The 24,066-nt window shown below is 33.8% G+C and overlaps 1 pseudogene across 1 annotated transcript in view; it reads left to right on the top strand.

Annotated features, from left to right (window-relative positions):
• The window catches only part of LOC144372567 (tolloid-like protein 1), a 72,567-nt pseudogene that overhangs the window by 22,653 nt on the left and 25,848 nt on the right, over window positions 1–24,066 (top strand). Inside the window, exons 9-12 of the transcript XR_013432539.1 lie at window positions 9,325–9,411; window positions 11,666–11,768; window positions 14,000–14,116; window positions 15,273–15,418. The product of XR_013432539.1 is annotated as a tolloid-like protein 1 (transcript). The remainder of the gene's footprint in view (window positions 1–9,324; window positions 9,412–11,665; window positions 11,769–13,999; window positions 14,117–15,272; window positions 15,419–24,066) is intronic.

Genomic DNA, 24,066 nt, shown 5'->3' with positions numbered 1-24,066 from the left:
TAATATTTTCTCCATAGGTCTTCCATAGCTAAGTCTGTCAAGCATGTTAGCCAGTTTTACATTACTTTAACAAATGCTTGAGGTGATTATTTTATAAAGACTAAAGGTTTACTTTTGGCTGATAGTTTTAGAGGGTCCAGTCTATGATTTATTGGCCCCATAGATTTTGGACTTGTGGTGAGGTAGCACATTATGGCAGGGACACGTGGTGGAACAAAGCTGCTCACCTCATGACCAGGAAGTGAAAAAGGGAGGAAGAGAGGGCACACCTTCAATGACCTGAAGACCTTCCACTAAGCCCCACCTCTTAAATGTCTCCCTCTTCTCAAATAGCACCATATTGGGGACCAATCCTTTACCACAAGGGGACTTTGAAAAACATTTAATATCGAAACTGTAGCATCAAGCAACATAGTAAAATTTAAAAAAAAAGATATGAAATAAATTTATATCTAATAATAAGCTTTTGAAAATTAGAATCTCTTTTGTAATATAAACATATATGTATACTCACATTTTTATGCAAATAACCTGTGTCCATAAATTCACTTTTGATATGCAAACAATACATATATAGAATGTATATATGTATAGATGTAAATTTATGTGCAGGCTGAAGGGATGAAAGGCCAGTTTCAACATGCATGGGGTTTGATAGAGTCGGAACTTTCAAAGTGTTCTAGCACTTTTTTCATTTATTTCTAAAGTTGATATAGGTATATTTTTTAGTTACCTAAACTATAGTTATTTCTGTACTGTAATTCTATGATTCTCCAAGAATGCAGATAGAAAATTCTTCTATAATTGCTTTTAGATGTATGGTTTTTGGCTAACATATACTGTCAACTTAGTCATTTTTCTCTATTTATTTGTGATTGTATCTATTTATCTATCAGCAAACCTTCCCCTTTCAGTGGATGGTAGCACAGGACCCCCAGTAGCCCAAGTTAGACAGTGGGATCATCCTCTCCATTCTTTTGTCTGCCTCTCTTCCCATGCCTACTCAATCTCCACCCTTTTGTTTCCACCCTCTTAGAATCTCAAATTCCTACAGTGAATATTTTGGGTATCATCCTCTCTTGTTTGAATGCTGGCATGCCTCCTGTTTATCTCTTGCCTTTACTCATCTATCCTTTCAGTTTTCTGGCCATGCTGCTGTCCAAGTGACATTTCAAAATGCAAGTCTTTTCAAATGTGTCTTCAGATTAAAGGTTAAATTTCTTCTCCAGGCTTCTTTCAAAGTTTATCCCACATCTCTTCCCTCACCCTCATGTCTAGATATTGATTTCCCTAGAACTTAATTTCTCACCCTACATCCATTAGCCTCCAGTGGAATCTCTTGCTTTGGGTCTCTTCTGTCAGACAGAACCACCAATAATTGCCAGCTGTTGAAATCCTGTTACTTAAAAATGCCCTGGTCTTCCAGGACTCCTGCAGTGGTAAATTCATTATTCGATTCTTGTCTTTGTTACTCTCATGATTGTCAGTTACTTGTCATTTCCCACACTAGACTGAAAGCTTCTCAAGGATCAGAGTTGGGCTTTTCTTCCTGGTATCTGGAATCAGATAGAAGTTAGGAGCTCAAGAAACTTGAATGAATGAATGAATGAATGAATGAATGAAGAAGCTTTCATATGTGCTGGGAACTGCACTGGATATTACAGACATGGAAGGTAACACAGAATTTATATTCAGATAGCAAGGGAGGGACTTCAGAGGAGGGCAGTAGAGCATGGTGAAGAAGTAAATCTAATCCATAAAGGATGCTAGAGTAGAGTCAGGAGTAATTGATCTGCTGTCTTCCAGGAGCTGATAATTGTGCCCTGACTTGAAGTGTTTAGGCTTGGCTACACGGTTGCTACAACATATATTTTAAAAATTTTCAACAACTTATCCTACTATAATTTCTCAGATGATTACTTAGGATTCTTTTTTTTCCATTTCCTTTTATGAAAATCATTTTGAACCCAAATTTTATTTATGATGTTTTAAAATTTTTAAGGAGCCCAGAATTTATGTATGATTTAAAAACATTAGGTACTACTAAATTAATAAGATGTTTTTATTACTTCTTTTAAGCTATAATTTATCAATTTTTTAGAGACTGGTAATTTCAAATTATTTTGCAGTTGTCTGTTTTCATTATCTTTAGTAAAATACAGAATATGGAAAAGAATATGATTTTAAAATTTGGTATTTGTTGGATGCTATGGACATTTGACAGGAAATATATTTGTAGATGGATGTGCAGTCCTTTGATCATGTTATTAAAAGATGAGAATCTGTAATTATTTATCAATAATACACAATCTAAATGGTGCTTACACCAAAATTTTCTATGTTAGAAGATGAAGATATGTATAGGTTATTTAATTGAAATATAAGGTAAGTCATATGATAGACTTTTATATTTAACTTCCAAATTGTGTTTTAAAGTAATGTTGATTTAGAATACTCATCATAATAATTTACCTCTTTATATTTTTGAATGCTTTTATTTTTAGAAATATACTCAGAAATTCTTAGTTGTAGTTTAAAGATAAATTTTTACCATACAGTTCTAGTCTTTCTGCCAGTAGGAGAAGTGCTAAGATGATTCAGGGCATAGTAACATTTGACCCCTACAAAACAACCTTATGAAGTCTATGTGAACAAAATACATGCAAGAGAAAACTGGATCTAAGGCTTTTGAACTTTGAGTGTGATGATGTAATTAGGAAGTGACAATGTCAGTACTTACATTTGTTTTCTCATCCACAAACCTTGTCGTCAATGTGTAGACTGAGTGGTAGAATTGAATGGTGCCAACTATTCTTTGTTAATTTTTAAAATTACTTGAATAGTAAAGATTTTTTTTATAACTGAACATAACTCAATTAATGGCTAAAATGTCATGTGTAGGAGGGGATCTTTAACTTGGAACAATCACATTTATTGAGGAATGTTTAGAAACTTTAATAATAGATGTTTGTACTTTTTTTCCTTTTGTACTAGGATTGAATTCAGAGGCATTTAAGGACTAAGCCACATCCCAGCCCTATTTTGTATTTTATTTAAGAACAGGGTCTCACTGAGTTACTTAGCACATCACTTTTGCTGAGGCTGGCTTTGAACTTGTGATTCTCCTGCCTCAGCCTCCTGAGCCTGGCTCTGTACTTCTTGAATTATAAGCAGACACTATGTCATAAACACTTAATTATTAAATTGTATGTTATATTTTGTTTTGTTTTTTAAGACAGTCTTTTTTCATTCAGGACATTACTGTATAAATTTATTAATTATATCTATGTTTACAAATACATATATATTACTTATATGTGTGTGTACATATATATTATAAACATATATGTATGTGTATAGATACACATATATGTACATAAAATTATTTTAATTTCACTTTAGGAAATACTGTCTAAGCATTCTCTGTGGCTTAAGGGGCTTTAAATCATTACAGAATTTAGTTTTAAACTGCTGAGAACTTTAAGTTTTTTCACTGAAACATTCTACTCACAAATTATGTGGCACTTGATAGAATCTTAACACATTTTCGTTTTTCCAAAACCTTCTTACATTATGGCAATTGTTGAGTGCCCTAGATGATTCATAGAACAGTGTTAAATTATGTATTTTGACCTTGAGTATTTTCATTTTGTACTAAAGTTACTTTTATCTGCTTGTTCATCAAAATAAACATTGCATACTGCTTCTTGAAATTTATTTTGTTGTGCAAACATAATATATCTTTTCTGAATATTTATATTGTAACAAACTATTTTTACAGCTCTGTTTTATGTTTTTAGAGTCATTATCTTTTCTTATTTAACACAATATTTCCAGGACCATTTATAATTTATTGAGGATTTGATGAGACAAGAGTTCACCTGCTGGTAGCTCTGACTCTGTAATATGGTAATATCTCAGTTCTGATTGCAGTCTCCTTCAGAAGGAATGAACTGTTATTTCAGATTGTTGAGTGAAGTTTATAAAGATGACAGGCTGCACCAGAGAGATCATTCTTGAATTAGGGATCCTTGAAACAGCCTAGGTCATGTGCTTTATACCATGTCTTGCAAAAGCACTAGCAAAACCAACAATAAAATAGTGCAGATCACCAACTTTGCCAAATACAGGTCTTGATTATGTGTAGCTGATCAGTTTTTATTTTCAATGACTGATAATTATTTTCAAGTAACAAGACGAGCTTAGTAGGAGAAAATATAAATTGTTTTTATGGCAATTTTCTACTTATGATCACAGAAAGACAAAGTAAAATGTTTAGATATTTTGGAAAATTTGAATTTTCCATGATATTTTTAATCTTTCAAATTTTTTTCTTATTTTGAAACATTGTACTTGACATTTTGATATCACCTTTAATGAAGATTTATTAGTTATCATTTACAATGTTTTTAATCTTGAATGGTATTTATTATTAACCTCAATTCACTAGAATATATTAATAGACTGTTCTGTGCAGTCTCAGAGAAGCATCAACTTGGTATCTACTAGCCTCATCCTGAATATGGGTGTCTTTTAAGTTGGCTACTGGCTTCTTGAGAAAGAATGAGAAAATGTCCTATGAGGGAGAACTTTATAAATGTCAGTTATTTATTTCATAATCCTATTTTATAGTTAACTCTAGTGATGAGATTAAGTATACCAAATATTTTTTTGTCCAACTCATTTAAAGGCTGTCCTTTGACTCTTTTTTTATTTTTTGCAAACATTTCTTTTTGATCCCTCATTTTTGTTTTATATCTACGGGGTCAATTCACAATAATTTATATTGCCAAAGGCGCCATGTAAATTCAACAATCACCATATATATTTTTGATTCTATTAAAATAGATAAATATTTTCTGATGCATAAAAATTTTGATTCTTTTTTAAAAAAGAGATGTATTTTTCTGATGTGCCAAATAAATCCTTGCTATCAAGAATCTCACAAATTAATAATAGTCATATAATTGCTAGGATGAAAAATTACTGAAGAAAGCAAGATACAACTTGGGTTCTGAAGAGAGCTCAGATTTTATTGGGAGATTCTAGCATGACTGAAGAGTTGGAAGACGGGTGGGGGGGTTGTAAAAGAGTTTCAAGGCACAGGGAAAGCGAATGTGAAATGCAGGTAGACTTCAGCACACCTTGGGGAACGTAAGCTAAAACTGGGATGCTTTAAAACAATGCTAAGCAGGAAGTGTGAATCAGGCGGTATAGCGATACCAGACTTCAAACTATACTACAGAGCAATAGTAACAAAAACAGCATGGTATTGGTACCAAAACAGGCGGGTGGAACAATGGTACAGAATAGAGGACACAGAAACCAATCCACAAAACTACAACTATCTTATATTTGATAAAGGGGCTAAAAGCATGCAATGGAGGAAGGATAGCATCTTCAACAAATGGTGCTGGGAAAACTGGAAATCCATTTGCATCAAAATGAAACTGAATCCCTTTCTCTCGCCATGCACAAAAGTTAACTCTAAATGGATCAAGGAGCTTGATATCAAATCAGAGACATGGCATCTGATAGAAGAAAAAGTTGGCTATTATCTACATACTGTGGGGTCGGGCTCCAAATTCCTCAATAGGACACCCATAGAGCAAGAGTTAACAACTAGAATTAACAAATGGTACTTACTCAAACTAAAAAGTTTTTTCTCAGCAAAAGAAACAATAAGAGAGGTTTACAGGGAGCCTACATCCTGGGAACAAATCTTTACTCCTCACACTTCAGATAGAGCCCTAATATCCAGAGTATAAAAAGAACTCAAAAAATTAGACAAAAAGACAACAAATAACCCAATCAACAAGTGGGCCAAGGACCTGAACAGACACTTCTCAGAGGAAGACATACAGTCAATCAATAAGTACATGAAAAAATGCTCAACATCGCTAGCAGTCAGAGAAATGCAAATCAAAACCACCCTAAGATACCATCTCACTTCAGTAAGATTGGCAGCCATTATGAAGTCAAACAACAAGTGCTGTCGAGGATGTGGGGAAAAGGGTACACTGGTTCATTGTTGGTGGGACTGCAAATTGGTGCAGCCAATTTGGAAAGCAGTATGGAGATTTCTTGGAAAGGTGGGAATGAAACCACCATTTGACCCAGCTATTCCCCTTCTCGGTCTATTCCCTAAAGACCTAATAAGAGCATGCTACAGGGACACTGCTACATCGATGTTCATAGATGCACAATTCATGATAGCAAGATTGTGGAACCAACCTAGATGCCCTTCAATAGATGAATGGATAAAGAAAATGTGGCATTTATACACAATGGAGTATTATTCTGCATTAAGAAATGACAAAATCATAGAATTTGGAGGGAAATGGATGGCATTACAGCAGATTATGCTAAGTGAAGCTAGCCAATCCTTAAAAAACAAATGCCAAATGACTTCTTTGCTATAAGGGGATTAACTAAGGACAGTGTAGGGACGAAGAGCAGGAGAAGAAGATTAACATTAAATAGGGATGAGAGGTGGGAGGGAAAGGGAGGGAGAAGGGAAATTGCATAGAAAGGGAAGGTGATTCTCAGGGTTATACAAAATTACATACAAGAGGAAGTGAGGGGTAAGGGAAGAATAATACAAGTGGAAGAAATGTTTTGCAGTAGAGGGGGTCGAGAGAGAAGAGGGGAGGGGAGGGGAGGGGAGGGGGGATAGTAGAGGATAGGATAGAGAGCAGAATTCATCAGACACTAGAATGGCAATATGTAAATCAATGGAAATGTAACTGATGTATCTGATGTGATTCAGCAATCTGTATACGGGGTAAAGGTGGGAGTTCATAACCCTTTTGAATCAAACTGTGAAATATGATATATCAAGAAAGATGTAATGTTTTGAACGACCAACAATAATAAAAAATAAAAAAAAAACTGGGATGCTTTTTCAGGGCATAACTGTAAGAAGTTAGGAATGAGTAGAATAAATCTTATGTGTTGGAGGTTGTGGAAGAGAAAGTGGAAAAGGTGGATTTGGACTCGAGAGTTTTTGATAACCAGGCATTGATGGGATCCAGACTTTACTGAGATTCATGTGACTATAAGTGTAGAACATGCTGGAGACAAGTGAAGCTAAAAACCACTGGAAGCCATTACATCATTGGCTATGTAAAAGCTTCTAGGCAGGGGTGTGCATTTAGGAACTAACTAGATATGTGGTAGGAGTGGAGATTAAGGAGAGGTATAAGGAAATATTTTGGTGACTAGTAGGTGATGACAAAAATCAAAATCAAAATATTATCACATGAGTTTAAGCAATAAATTGTTTTAATAACATAGTCACACTCTTGTTTCTATCTCTGATATAAATAATTCCTTATTGAAATTTGGGTCTCCCCAAGGTTCCACAACTAGGCTAGGGTCTACTTGAGGTTATGCAAATAATCTAAGGTAGGAACTTCAAGGAAAGCCCCAAGATCTTCTGTCCATTATATGAATTTTGAGATTCCCTTATTTTAATATCACTATTTTTTCTGTGAAATTTTAAAATCACATTTTTATATTTCCTAAAATAGTTGACTTCATGAAATTGGATGAAAATTTCTTACATTTTTTTTTCAAAACATATGTTGTGATGGATGCCTGAATATTTACCATGAAATGAACATCTTAATGCTTTAGGATTCTCTGTATTTTTCTACATGTGAGTGAATTTAATTTTGATGGGACAAATCTGATAGGATGATATCTGAGATGGTAAGAAGATTCATTTGATATAAAGTTTAAGTAAATTAGCAAACTGAAAAGCTCAAACTTGAACCCAAGGTCTTTTGATTCCTACTCCAGAACAGCTTTAATTGTAGGAAGAGATGTTAATTATTTCTCCCTTTACTACAATACAATTTCAGATCTGAACAAAAATTTAATATATTAATTATTAATTAACACATTATAATATGTTATAATTATTAAATATATAATTAATACATAATGATTATTATTTAATTATAACAATTATTGTAGGGATTGACAAACTTTTCTGGTGAGTAAATATTTTTACCTTTAGAGGGTAGGTAGTCTTTGTTCAAATGATCATTTCTAGCATTGTAGTGCAAGAGCAGACATAGTTGATATAGTAAGGAAATGGATGCAATAATACTTTATTCACAAAAGTAGGTTGCAGGCAGATTCTGTACCAATCTCTGATCTACTCCCCATGAGCCTTATTTCTGAGAGAAAAAGCTGTAGTAAATCCAGAAAGTTTATTAGACTTGTTTAGGTTTCTTTGGGCTGGAACCTAACAATCTATTTCATCTTGTTGCTTTTGAATCTAATCTCTCTCTATCTAAAGAGCCATTTAATAATCAATCCGGTTGGCAATGTCTGCATCTTCCCTCTCCTCAGCTCTAAAGATGTAAATGTTATTGTAATTGGCCATTTTATGGTGCCCATGGGCTTTGTTTAGGTAATCGATAATGTCTTAATTGCATGGACAAAAGTTAGTCGATTATATTTTTTTCCGGAGACTTGCAGACATCCAGTCCCTTGAGCTGTTGCTCTTTCTTTCTTCAAGATTCTTCACTCTGCAGCTTTGTGAAGCAAAGTCTTTAATAAGCAAATTTAACAGCAATTGTATCACTTTAACGTTGCATTTAGACTCCTAACAGATCACAGGGAACAGAACTGTTCTTTGAATCTTCTCCATCTCATGTTCCAAGGGAAGATGGTTAATTTTAACTTGATACTTATATTTACCATCTGAAATAAAATATTTGTATAATTGTACTATGTAGTATTCATTTTATCTTTATTTGAAAGATGCAATATGTTTGCATAAAATAGCATAATATGAAACAACAAAATATTTTCCAAGTGCTTTTGATTTGTAATGCAAGTATGAATTCTGCTGGCAATTTTAGTCAAAGGCCAGAATTTTACTTCTATAGTCAGAGCCTGGGAGATTTGATTTTAGAAAACCTATCTTTATTACATTTTCTACTTCTAAAAGACTCTGTGTTTTATATTAGTGTCAGGCTGGTTTTGTTTCTCCACGGAGCTTGGAGTTTAAACTAGAAGATTAAAAACAAGATAGGAGACTTTTCTGCTCAGTTATCCCCTTTCCTGTGTGTGTGTGTGTTGGGAGCCAGCGACCACACCCTGAATATGGTGCTGGTCTCTGCTTCCGCTTCGCTAAGCGGTTAGAGTTGTTAGAGGTAAACAACTCCTTGTAAGGCTGTGGGGCTGGGCTCTGGCCTGCTTCTGCTGCGCTGTACCTATTAGACTTTTCCACGTGGTGCTAGTTCATTGGTGTGGCTGGGTACTTAAGCTAGGGCAGACCGACCACTCGCTCTCTTGTTCCTGTTTTCTCATCATGATTCAAAGGTCCTGAGTAAACTGCTGAAAGAAGAATCCTGTGTCATGTTTCCCTTGCCGGCGAGGGGTCGCGGCATGTGTGTATGTTTGTGTGTGTGTGTTGTGTTGTGTGTGTTTATTCTAAGTATTCGAAATTAACTATTAACAATCCAACCATGTCGTTTTTAATTTGGGATGAAATTTGATGATATACATCCAATTCATTAATTTTTTTTTTCTCATGCAGGAGGAAATTGAAACTATTTTCACACCATTGTAAAAAACTCCCCTTTAAGCAGAGAGAGGAGCCACAAAATGATCCATGGTTATCTTTTTTGTGTCTGTTTCTACTTTTGCTGTCTCCACTATAACAAATGATAACAAATGAGATCATATGGAGTTGAAACTCTGGTGGTTGCTATAGGGAAAATATGAATGCAGAATGAAACTTAATATCAGGCAGTGGTGGTATTTCCTATTTGTAGCAGACTTAAAGTAAACACATAGTTAAGTGCAAAAGCCAGAAATTATTCTCCCATTGTATCCCGAGAATAATCTGAGGTTGCATAGGAGAAGAAAATATTTGGGTAATTTGGAAAAAAATAATTTAGAAACTAAAGCGTTTTGACAATCAAGTGTTGAGGATTTTGAAAAAGAAAGAAAAAATGATCAGTACTTTACCCTTGGATACTTAGGGAATTAAAAAAAATTCCTGTAGTTATAAATGTACAGAATGCCTTTATTTTGTTTACTTTTATGTGGTGCTAGGGATCAAATTCAGTGCCTCACATGTGCTAGGCAAGCAGTCTGCCACTGAGTTACAACCCTAGCCCCTATTTGGGAAATTTTTTCAAACAGTCTTTGAAAATATTTGAAACTAAAAAATTGAAGGAAAAATAGATAAACTTCAAAATGGAATGATAAAAATAACTATTAAAACTAAAAACTAATAGTAACAACTGAATAAGTACTAATTCAATAATAATTCATGCTGTATTGTATTTTAAAAAAGTATCTCTTATTTTTTCATCCTTGGTAGAATTTTGTTTCTTAGTACATTAATTAAAAAGTAGATGTTAATCTATATGAACAATTGAAGCTGTGCACCTAGATAGAAGATGCTAAGAGAATTTTTTTTGTGTGATATTGTGTCTTCATACTAGGAAGGAGTAGGCAAGCTAGGATTGATTTGCCATAATTAGTACTTAAATTTTTGTCAAATATTGTGTTTAAGAAAGGGAAGAAGTATGTTTTCTTCACAGTATTGGTAGGATTTTTATGTAATATAGGTTCAGGGTTATTGATTATATATTTTATCTCTTTCATTATTCCTTTAGATTTTTTATAATCAGCATTTTCTTTGAGCTCTTTGAATATTGTTATAAATTATTATTTTATAATAGAAACATTTCAAATATTCATAATTTGTTGCATTTGGGCAAAGTAAATTTCAATGTCAACAGGAAAAAAAAACAGGTATACTATGAGCCATAAGCGTATTAGATAATTTAAGCAGAACTGAGTTAGAATAAGTTTTGAACACACAAAATGATTTCCAAATGAATTTTACTTAATTTGAGCACATTTCTAACATTAGATTGATTGTACTTTTGTTGTAATCAAGTAAATAAAGAGTTAATTCTTTGAAAAGTAAAGAACTTTTATGAAGCAATGAAAAAATTATCTTTCCTAGAATTGCTCTTGAATTATCTTTACAAAAAGCAGCATCATTCCAAAAAAAGTACAGAATAAAGGTCATGTACAAAATCTAACTTGAAAGGCTTTAAATATGTATTCTTGGACCTTAAGAAGAGTAGTGACATATGAGTTTGATTATAGTTTCAAGGATACATTTAAATGCTAGGACTGCATTTAAACATTTCAACATACACAATGATATTACGTTCTGGGAAAATGCCACCCAGTGGTTATTTTTAACATAATTATAGATATCTGACTGTTTGTCTTTGAAATAAATTATTAAAAAGAAGATATTCATGAAAAAATTGGAATTCTTCATAGTTTAAATCATATTTATCATAGAAAATTCATAATAAACTATTCAAATGAAGATTTGTTTTATTTGTGCAATTAATTGTTCAAATTCACTTTACAGAACGTTGGGTTAATTTAATTCCTTCTAGTTATTAACATTGTGCTTCTATTGGAATTATTAATGAAAATGAGAAAACATGGTTTGGGGGCATTTAAGTAAAAAAAATATTAGGGTGATTAAAATATAGAAAAAAGAAAGAAATAGCTGTAAGTTTCTTTTCACTGTAGTTTTGGTTTCTTCCTTCCAGGATTCAAATTACGAACATTTTTACTTTGTGTGTTGTTTTCCTCCATCTTACAGATTGTCTTAAATTTTACCACAGTGGACCTATACAAGAGTAGTTTGTGTTGGTATGACTACATTGAAGTAAGAGATGGGTACTGGAAGAAGTCACCTCTCCTTGGTAAGTGCTTACTTATCTCCTATGTGGTTAGACAAGTATTCTGTCCTGTATAGACACCATCTGTTGTCTCAAGGGTCATCTTAGAGTTTAAATGTATGTAGTCTACATTGCTTTTATTTCGACTACCCTTTTCCAAACATACTCAGAGAAATGAAGACATTGATTAATTGACTTAAATTAACTTAATTACAAGTGGATATTTGGATCTGAACGTAATGCTTGAGCATAGCTTTTTCATATATTAGGGTTATAATGATAATTCTTCAGTATTTTCTTGTTTTTTCAGTTTCATAATTGTGATTTTTAATTCATAATTTTTAAACATTTATTTTTTAGTTGTATGTGGACACAATACTATTTTTATTTTATTTCTATGTGGTGCTGAGGATCAAACATTTTGATGAAACAAAAACAAGATCAGGTGTGAATATATTCTGTGGGTGTTCTGTGTTTGCTGAGGCAGTAGCATGTGTTCTGTCAGGTATTTGATAGATTCTTCCTGTGCCAAGCACATTCGTTGTTTCTATAGACATTGCTGGTTTTTCTTCCAAGAGTTTTTCTGTGGCTGAGAAAACAAAAACACTTGTAGTTTGTGTCATTAGCTGTAGCCAGATTTGGTCCCCATGTAAATCTGACATCAGTGCTTAACCACAGACCACACTATTAATTTGTATGAGGTGGTTTACTGTCGCCCTGTTTAACTTAAGAGGTGAGAGCTGTTGTGAGCGTGTGTGCTTCTATGTGGATATTTTCTTAATTTTTCCTTTTTTTTGAGATTGTGGCTGCTTTTATTTTTAGAAGTAGCTTTGTTTAGCCATGTTGATGTGTTAGACAGATTTCTTTTTTCTGAACATCCAAAACCTGCTGAATGGACACTCTTAGATTAAAAGTGACAGCAGTCTGAGTAAGTTGGAGATCTGTGGAAATGTTTAAAAATAGGGAAGTAATGAAGAATTAAAGTAATGTGAACAGTCAGGTTGAGGAAAACATTGTCTTGTACGTTTAGTTTCTTAGCCTAGATGAAGCCATATGTTATATACATTTGTGTATTCTAAAGGAAACATTTCATTAAGCTCATATAAATCTGAAGCTAATATTTGAGTTATGTCCACCAGACTGACTCAATGTGATATGGTCTTCATGTGAAAAGATTTCTCCACCATTTCTTGTAAAACTTTAGCACTCATAGTGCTTGCCCTATATTCATCTGGAAAGGTGTAAGCATTATAAAAACTCAGGAATTATAAAAAGTCCATATCTTCTGAGCAAGAGATTAATTTCAACAGATTTTCCTGGCAATTTTCATGCATACTATCGCTTAAAATGCACTATAGGAACCTCTAATTTATTTTGCATCTTGGGAAGATATTGTTCTTTCTTTTCAATGTTGATAAATTTGCTTTATTTAAATTGGCTACCAGTTTTCTCATATTAAAATTATGCATGATGTCATTTTCAGAGGCACACAAAAGTAGATAGAAATGTCATGTATTTATAGAATTATTTCATGTGCTTTGTCACATTTAAACATTTGTCATTATGTGAGTTCCTAGAACCCCAAGGTAGACATACAGTGAATTTTTGTGGAAGGGTTGCATAAGAAAGGAAGAAACAATAGTTAGTATTGCATCTATTTTTCATTATTTTTACCTCTGGATATGCAATTAGAAAACGTCACATCTCAGACTGAAGTCTTATAGTAATATTGGTTATTCTGCCTATAATTCCACCAATTGCAACTTTATAGATGAGATAGTGTATGCAGTAAGTTTCTTGGAGTATCCCAGATGTTGTCCTGATGGGTTCTCATTGACCCTGGCTAGAGAACCAACTTCTGTTTGGACCAGGAGCACATTTGTCAACAAGTCACTCTCCTGCTTACTGACCAGATGGAGACTTGAACCAGTGTCTTGAGGGACTTGTGTCTTTTCTGTTTTTCACCTTGATGTTTCATGGGTCCATCTGTAAATATCCTTTTTGAATTAACTCTTCTTACCAAATGTGATGATAATACTGACATCAGTTGTTTGATAGTTTATAAATATATATGAAGAGAATGTTTTATTAATTTTTATTAAATAAATATTAAGGCACTATTCTAACTCTGATCACTAGGGATAGAGATACTAGCCAAACTAGGTTTTATATGTATAGTTTGTAGCTAATGTAGAAAGCAAGTAGAACACAGAATCATATTTATTTGGTGCTCTTTATTCTTTCATTTCTTTTAGGTAGATTCTGTGGGGACAAGGTGCCTGAAGTTCTTACCTCTACAGACAGCAGAATGTGGATTGAGTTCCGTAGCAGCAGGAACTGGGTAGGAAAAGGGTTTGCAGCTGTCTATGAAGGCAAGTCACATTGAAGTTAAGAAATGAATATATTTTAGATCTCTCAGCTAAGTGTCCTTTTCCCCCCAATTTCATTAAAATGATTTTGTGACCATATTTAAAAGTTTTAAATTATAACATTTTGTGAACATGCATTTCAATATTCACAAATTATCTTTATAAAAAATTCTCCAGACATTAAAACTGTTAAAAAACTGCCAGTTTTCTTGTATCAATGATATAATAACAACAAAATGTGCTCAGAGAGGTGTGGGAGAAAAAATCCAAATGGCACAAAGTGTTTAAAATTTGTTTCACAATACTATTAAAATAGTATGAAGACATTATTTTCCTTTGTCCTGAATTTGTACGTATTTGGTCCCAGCACTACTGAAATAGTCTATTATAGGAAACTGCACAGAAAGTAATTGTGCACATTTCTAAAGCATGCTTTGTCTAAATCAGAGAGTCAGCATTCAAGGAAGAATTTATTGCATGCTTTGTCCTATGCTTCTCTAAAACAATAAGATAGCATTGTGCTTCCTGGCTTTAAAAACAGCCCCTTACTCACCATGTGGTAGACAGCGGAGATCCTTGCTTGTATAGGAGTTTAGGTAATTTCCAAGACAGAGATTTTTGATTCCCTTAAACTTTTAAGTGAATGGAAGCATTTTGCTTTAAAGATTAACTGCACAGTGGTGAAGAGGAGTATTTGGATGAAGCCACAGATGTTGAGCACATGATGCTAGCTCACTGCCAGAGGCCCATTCAGCTCTGTTCAGGGTGAAGCTTGTCTGCTGATGAGATATTTTACCTGTGGTCAAAGCAGTTCAGGAAATCATAGAACAAACTCACATAGAATATATTTATAAAATTCCTAAAGGCTTATATAAGTTTAAGACATATTCATTTTTTCAGGGGTGAAAATGTGACATAAGAGTGATCAACAATTATATATTCCTTGACTGATAGTGATCTACTGTTTATAGTTAAGAGAACTACATGTTTTACCCTCTAAATCTGCACAACAGTATAACCAGCCAACTCTGATTTTTTTTTATAACCTGGTTTTTATGTTCTTAGTTACTGGAACTGAACTTCAATATTGGCTTAATAGAAAATGAAAATGAAGTGCCATGTCTAGTTCTATTTATTTACTTATTTTTGCTTTCTTCAGCTATCTGTGGAGGTGAGATACGCAGAAATGAAGGGCAGATTCAATCTCCTAATTACCCTGATGACTATCATCCGATAAAAGAGTGTGTGTGGAAAATAACGGTGTCAGAGGGCTACCATGTGGGACTGACCTTTCAGGTCTTTGAGGTAAAGTCTTTTAGGTGACCTTCATGGGGCATCTTCTCCATAAATGACAGTGGCATTTAAGGGAATCCTCATTAAACCAGTAAAAAAACAGAGAATTGGCCTTTTAATCAGTGAAGAAACAAAGGATCAGCTATAAAATGTAACATCAAGAGTGAAAGTTTTTTTAAAATTTTTTCTCTCTTTCCTCTTGCTACAGACTTTTTTAAGAAGATTAATGCGAGTTTACATTAACTTCGCTATTTGAATTAGGATGTTTGAAGTGCTGACAATAGGGTTTTTTTTTTATTTTTGACAAATGTGTGGGCTTATTTCACAAGACTACTTGGAGGGTCCATTAAGTAATAGGACTTTTATTTCTCTTCTACGAGGTTAAAAGGTAGACAATCTTTTTTTTTGTTGTTGTTGCTGGGAGAAAAATCTTTTTTTTTTTTCTTTTTGCTTTTTACCTGTTAACACAGATCATTGTTTACATCAAATATAGAAATTCAAGTGTTCTTAGGAGTTTTCAACTTCATCAAAAATATTTGTCAGGAAGATCAGAGGCACCATTTTATTATTAGATGAAGGAGTAGAATAAACTAAAGATGAATCAGAATTCTGGATCAAAGTCAGGGTCTCAAATGACTAGGCCCAAGCTGGTTAAAGTGTAATGTTTCGTGGAACAAGAGAAACTGAAGTAGTGATTTGAAGAAAAGAAATGGGGGAGTTTTCCAGGGACTCTAGAGCATGTTTGCATCAAATAGTCACTTGAGAAATAGAGGCCAAGGTGAAGAAGTGAAGACAAACAATGAGATGGTGCTGGATCTAGATGCCATGATTGGAGATTCTCTATGCTGATCAGAAGCTTGATTTACTGTGTAAGTTGTCAAAAGGCAGTAAAGGGCCCGTCTATCAACAGCTAGGTTGCTCTTGCCACCGAGGGCAATGATCAGGGTCCAGGCTGTGGATCTATAACAGGAGCCTCAGGGGAATCTATACATTTTCATAAGCCCAGAGATCTTAACACACACTCTGTAAGCTGGCGTTCTGTATTTCTTTTGTACTTTTCTCTATCTTCTTCCCCTTCCATGTGTCATTTAGTTTCCTAGATATTTTTCTCAACATGAAAAAAAAAATTTCTCTGCTTTGATCAGGATGTTGTATTTTATGCTCAAAACTACTTTCCATTTTTGGTAATCTTGGTTCTGAAATTATCTGACTCACATTTGAGTTTTGTTATTTCATGGACACATAGGAGTGCAAATATTGTTTAGATAGACTAATTAACAAGGAACTAAGATTGAATGAAAGATTTTCACCTGCAATTCAGACTGGAACTGATTATTGAAAAATTATCTACCCAATGGTCATATTACCTGTATTTTGGGATATTTCAAGAATTAAGACATTAGCTGTCTTTCAATATATAACTCATTTGGTTATGGAATTCTCTCATTACAGAAATGATGTCAGACAAGGCATTCATCCCATGCACCTAAGAACAAGGAAAGATGAAATTACTGGCTTGGCTGTCTGTGCTTTTATTTTTTATGTATCAATGTAATAACTTATATTCTTCAAAAACAGGATAGGTTTTGGACAAATAGGAAACATTTGCAACAGGCTGTTCCTGACATGTCATTTAATACTTGTTGGCCAATTAAATGAATACATGATTACTATGCTTTGGGATTGAGAAAAGCCAGGTAATAGTCTGACTGATAATACCTTTTGTTTTCTACAGTTTACTGTCCTTTCTTCATTTTTCCATATATCCCTTATGTTTCTGCCTGTTTCACTTAGATACTGGGCATATTTCAATGCGTAACCACACCAAACTTTTATCATCCTCATTACAACCACTCTTTCTCAACTCACCTGAGTTCTACCTCAGCATTTGGTGTCACCATTTACCTACAGAATATCCTTAATTCTATTTTTCCCCTTAAGCCTCCTCGTGAGGCTCTGAGCATATTCCATTAGTTTTGTCTTCAAATTATGCACATACATCATGACTTCGTAACAATTTCTGGCTGCCACCCTGTCCCTGTCCTCACCTCTTCATTTGGAACTCTTGCTGAGCACCTCAGGTCTCAATTCTTTCCCTACCTGTCCTGTTCTCTATAGAATGGCCAGAATGATGCTGTTTCAAGTTAAGGTGGATGGTGACGTTACTTACAATCACCTTCCTGGTTTACATCAAACCTAGAGTAAAATCCAGACTCAATTATGGAGCAAGACACTCTGCAATTCAGTCTTTAATATCCTTCTTTCTCTTCCTATGTCAGCTAGCATCCAGGACCTTCCTATGTCATGGCATTTGACACTGATATTTACCTACATCTAGATCTTTGCTCTTATTCCTTCCTCACATCATTCAGATCTCTCTTTATTGCTTTTTTTGATACTGGGGATTGAACATGGAAGCATTTTACCACTTAGCCTCACACCCAGCACTCTTAATTTTTTTGTTATTGTTGTTTTTATTTTTGAGATAGAGTCTCATCAAGTTGCTTAGGGCCTCACTAAGTTGCTGAGGCTGGTCTTGAAGTTGGGATCCTTCTGCATCCAGCCTCCTGAGTTGCTGAGATTACAGGCCTGCACTACTGTGCCTGGTGTATTGCCTTCTTTAAAACTACTTGCTCACAATGCTTTAAAACATTTTCTTACCCTACAGTTTTTAAACCATCACTCTTTCATTTTATTTCATTATATTTACAACAACTGGAATTTATGCCATGAATCTGTTTGTTTACATGTTTATATGTTCATTTATATGTTTATATGTTCATTACTAGTTATAGGAACTGAACTTCAATATTGTCTTAATAGAAAACTAAATTACCCCTACCTCCTAATATTATCACCTTGGGACTTAGGATCTCAATGGTGACATTCTGGGTAGAATATCTTTCTCCTTAGTTCATACCTTTCTGGGAATTTATGCCACAGTTTCATCTTTCCCAGTATGACCTGGATTTTAATATAAGTAAAGAACATAAGCCTAAGTATCTTTGTTAATGAATTTTGGGCATCTTTGAGAAGAGGACCTTTTGGAGGGACCAAATATTTATACTATTTGAAAAGTGCTTTGGCCTGAATGTTTGCATGCCCTGAAATTTATACTTTGAGATCCTAATTCCCAAGGTTATGGTATTAGTGATGGTCTCACTAAAATATGATTGATCACCAAAGGATAAGGATTTTACCTGTTGCTGATGCCTATATCTCCAGCACTAATGACTTCAAGATTAATAGTTGATAATAGAACAGATGGATAGATACATGTAGGTGTTTGAATGAAAATTAATGAAGTCTCATGGATGGAAATAAAGATCTCCTTTCAGTATCAAAAGTATATAGGTTTCTATGAAGAAGGATACAATCCTAGTCAGATAAGTTAGATTTAGAGGACTTGGTAGGCTGTGTGACTGAATTTAGGCTGGAGATCCTGAGTCCTCCTAAATCTGAAACTGATAAGGATTTAGAGTTGCCTAAATCTAGATATAGAAACTGAGCTTAGGCCATTGACCAAGTATCACACCAGCCAGCACTAAAATTCATGTACACTTGATTTTATTTGCAAATTTGCCTATTCAGTAAAATTTGTGCAAGCCAAAAATAAATATTCATCATGCTTTTTGGATCATTTAAAGTCATGCATAGAGCAACTAACATGGATATTACCAGCTGTGATGTGCTTTTCTGGGAAAACGTGTGTTAGATAAGCCTCACTCAGGAATGAGTCATAGTGTTGTTGGCTGTGAGTTTAGTGTTCATGAATTGCCAGTATATTAAGGTGTCCTTAAATAGAAACACACATAAAACAAGGCTATGTACAGATTGGTTGATAAAAATTTTATGAATAGAATCTTACAAAAACCTAACACTATAATTTCCTGGGAGCAATGAATCAATCTGCTAATTCACTGTTCTCAGCAACTTTATAGAACACACTAACGACACACAGTAGTTATCAATAATCAGTTGAATATATTTTCTTAATTGTCGTACTATGCCTTAGATGGTTTATTTAGTCAGTTATCTGTTTACATACTTATTTTTGTTTACACATCATGTTTTAAATTTGCATATTATGTATTTTATATTGAAAATACATAATCAAAGATAATGTCATCCCAAATTCTCAATGTTTATTGATTTTGCCTAACAAAACAATTTTTAGTCACTTAACTGAGTCATAAACTCTTTTCAAAAACTGTCTTACTTTTCTTCTTTATTCTCTGTTACTCTAAAAAGGCCACCAAGATAAAACTCATCATTCTGTTGAGAGCTACTGTAAAAACAAACTTATTAGATCTCCTTTATGGGAATTTATGCCACAGTTTCATCTTTCCCAGTATGACCTGGATTTTAATATAAGTAAAGAATGTAAGCCTAAGTGTTTCTGTTAATGCTTATCAGGTATATTTGAGGAGAGGACCTTTTGGGGGAGGGACAAAATATTTATACTATTTGAAAAGAGCTTTGGGTGTCCTGAATGTTTGCATGTCCCAAGATTTATACATTGCAATCCTAACTCCCAAGGTGATGGAATTAGGAGGTGAGGGGGGTAATCAGGATGTGATTAGTATCTTAGGTTCCTGTGTAGTCAAGAAGCACAGCAGGATGTGATTAGGTCAGAAGGGTGGAGCCCTGATGAATCTGATTACTGAACTGGTGAAGAGGGCCTAGAGAGCTTCTACCACAGGAGGACATAGTGAGAATGTGCTAACTTGTAGAGGGCTCTAACCAGACACTGATCTGCCAGTGCCTTGATCTTGGACTTCCCACCTCCCAAGCTGTCAGAAATAAATTTCTAATGTTTATAAGCCACTCTGTCTATGGAAGTTTCTTATAGCATCCCCAGTGTAGAGTAAGATAGAAAACTTTCTCTTTTCTTATGGGATGCAGTATTTTAACACTAATATATGGAAGTAAATTTGTATATCAACTTAGATTATCTCTGAAATTAATTCAAAGAGTTCATCCTCTGTTCAGCAGAAGTGTTACTTATAAAATTATAAGCCTTAAGTACTCTTTTATTTGAGAACTTTCAGTATGCAGAAATAGAGAAGAGAAAAAAGTTTTGGAGACTGGGAATGTTTACAGGAACAACTTCAAAGAAATGTCAATAAAATAGAAAAGAAGTGAAATAAACCTGGAGCTTACTTTTGTTTAAACTGAAATCCTCACATACATTAATTCAAGTGGGATTAAGTTTGAGGTACTTGTCAACATTGCTCCACATTCTGATTTGAGGATTCTTTCCTTATAAAAACCAGAGATGTTTAACAGCCTTAACCATCATTGCTACAAGCTTCAATGTTCCTGCATACAACAGGTTTTATCTTATTATTTGGTAAATTGCCCAACTAAAAACACTCTTTTAATTTCTTTAAATATTTGCATTAGCTTACAATAAGTAGTGGTCTTTGTGAATGAACTAAGAAGCCAAGATAAGGATGTCTTAGTTATGTTCTTTTACTTGCTATGCAGTGTTTTGCGGGGTGTGCAGCTAAGATTAAGTATTGGTTAATGACTGAGAAGATAAGAATTAAGAAGCTCTTCAGAAATTATAATTTGGGCTACAATTGAACTCTGAGAGGTTTGCATTTGTTACTTTAAATAAACTTGCCTAAGGTCACAAAATTGGTAGCATTGTGATTGAAACAAAGTTCCCAGTCTGTGTATTTATGTCACTGAGTCCTGGTAGCCAAGAACCACCATAGTATTCTTCAGTATTCTTTCCTTGTATCCAATGCTGTTCCCTCCCAATTGTCTTCATATGTATTGGTATCTGGTATTGCCTATGGTATTGCATGTCAGTCAGGGACACATCTACTTCATTCATTGATGTTACACACTGTCAAGTACATACTATTTGTGCATAGAAGTTATTAGTAAAACTATTACATCCATGAGTCAATGTAAAATGCCTGTGTCTTGAAGGAAAACAAAAAAGGAAGTGGAGGCATTTAAATAAAGAATCCACATGAAAACAAACTTAACCAAGACCCAGGATGTTGCTTTTAACATTTTGAGCATATTTTCCCCCTTTTACAACTGTAATCATGTATTAATATTAACTCAATATCAAATGCAACTACTGATAAATATTAATTTTATAGAATAACAAAATTAACATAATTATTTATATTAAGCCTTCCCCATTTTTATTCAGGATTCTGTTTGTTGATATCATTAATTCCTGGATTTTACATGATTTTTCTCACTATTAAATTTAACTTAATATTTAATGAAAAATGCTTACCTGTATTGCTTGTATTAGAGTTTCCTTAATGTTTTCCTCAAGAGCAAAAAACAACTTTAACTTTGTTCTGAGTATATATCATTATGAGTTATATTACCTATAAAAGTTGCATTATTTTGATCAAAACATTACATATATTTGAATGTATAATTTAATTAGATTTTTTTTCATGTTTTATTTTTTTTTATTGTTGGTCGTTCAAAACATTACACAGTTCTTAATACATCATATTTCACAGTTTGATTCAAGCGAGTTATGAACTCCCAACTTTACCCTGTATACAGATTGCTGTATCACATCAGTTACCCTTCCATTGATTGACATATTGCCTTTCTAGTGTCTGATGTATTCTGCTGTCAGTCCTATTCTCTACTATCCTCCCTCCCCTCCCCTCCCCTCCCCTTTTCTCTCTCTACCCCTTCTACTGTAAATCATTTCTTCCATTTGTATTATCTTGTCTTACCCCTCCTATCCTCTTATATATCATTTTGTATAACCCTGAGGATCGCCTTCCATTTCCATGCGATTTCCCTTCTCTTGATTAGATTTTAAAGCTGCATTATAACACTATGTAATAAGATTTTTACTGTAGTAAAATATCCGTGACATGAAATTTACCATCATAATCATTTTGAAGTGTATGTTCAGTAGTTTTAAGTACATTTCACATTGGACAATCAATCTCTAGGACTCTTTCCATCTTGCAAAACTGAATTCTATACCCACTAACAATAGTTCTCTCAGTCTTCCATTTCCCTCCCCCCCCCTCCTCTCCCAGTCCCTGGAAGGAATAATTTTCTTCTGTCTCTTTAAATTTCTGTTCTATGTGTGAGTCTAGGTATCTCCTATAAGCAGACTCACATATAGCATTTATTTTTTTTCATAATCGGCTTATTTCACTAAGCATAATGCCAAGTTTCATCCATATTGTAACATATATCAAAATTTCCTTCCTTTTTAAAGCTAAATATCAATTCATTATACGTATATTTATTCACCTGTACAAGGACTTCCATCTTTTAGCTGTGAATCATATTGCTGTGAGTACAGATATACAATTACATATGTTTATTTCTATATACACTATTTTGTATAATGTATGTTGGATGCAAAGCCTGGGTCTGGCCCCTTCCTCTTGGACTGGCTTTCCTTCCATGTTAGAGTTTATTTGCAAGAACAGCTCAAGAAACTCTGTACAAATTGGTGGTTTTAATATGAGAGGTTGACCACTTTTAGCCCAATTAAATTCATTTTACTTTTTTGCTAAATGGTAAAACTCACTTTTTTCTTAGTTCTCTAACTGGCTATTAAAAGTAGAGATCCCCACTGAGTAATGAAAGTAACACTAACCCCTCTGGCTGGCCTTTGGTGGTGTTATTCCTTTTTTTATGTATTTGGACCTATTTCAAGTACATTTAAATATCAGTTTTCTGAAAAAAATGTTCAGAACTTACTATCACTTTCACTGTATTCTTTATGACATATTGGGTCTGTTCACTTTGTGATAAACTTGCCACTTTCATATGTAAATTATGCTCTGATTACATTAAAGTGTGTAATAAATCAGCATCATTATTACAAAACATATTTCTTATGTGTGTGATTGTGCATGACATTGCACCTGACTCTCAGCTCTTTGAACTGCGTCCATGTTTTAATTCAAGGAGAAACTGCTTTTTCTTTTTTATTTATTTATTGCTTTTATATATCATCAACTTTGTTGTTCCTTTTGCAAGAAGCTTAGTGTTATTGGCATGACATCAGTGGACTTAATTCACTTTGTATCTTCAGCACATTTATTCTATATATTCATTGATGAAGTGATATGGCACAAATGGAGAAAATATTGCACAAATAGCATAAAAATGACTCACAATTTCACTTATGCTTTCATTCATCATGTAGGTGCACTTGACGAAGAATAATTATAATTAATAGCAATGAAGCAAATTCATTGTACTTGCCTTCTACACAGGATTAAACTGGAAAGGTATACAAATACCATCATTCCAATCTTTGAGAAGAGGTCTAGGGTTGGTGTTGTGAGGCATAATGCATTTCTGAATATGTTAAGTTCATATAGATAAAAGGCACATTTCATTTCTAAACAACTTGATCAGTAAGACACTGTTATGTGAGTATGCAGTCCCTATTTCTCCTGTGTTACCTCCTAATACAAGGTACATAATATTTAGTATATAAATAAAATGAAATCCATAAGTAGGTACTTGTGTAATTAGTCCTAAAATTAGACATTTTTATACATTTACCCATGCTATCTGAATATCTACACTTTGTGTATCACATATTTAAGTATTCAGGTTTAACTAAGCAGTGAATATATTAAAAATTAAAATTGAAAGTGATTTGTTGTTTATTGATTAAAAGGACAGAG

This window comes from Ictidomys tridecemlineatus, unplaced genomic scaffold (genome assembly GCF_052094955.1).
Source record: "Ictidomys tridecemlineatus isolate mIctTri1 unplaced genomic scaffold, mIctTri1.hap1 Scaffold_132, whole genome shotgun sequence".
In the NCBI taxonomy this organism is placed as follows: Eukaryota; Metazoa; Chordata; class Mammalia; order Rodentia; family Sciuridae; genus Ictidomys; species Ictidomys tridecemlineatus.
This window is presented reverse-complemented; position numbering and strand designations above follow the sequence as displayed.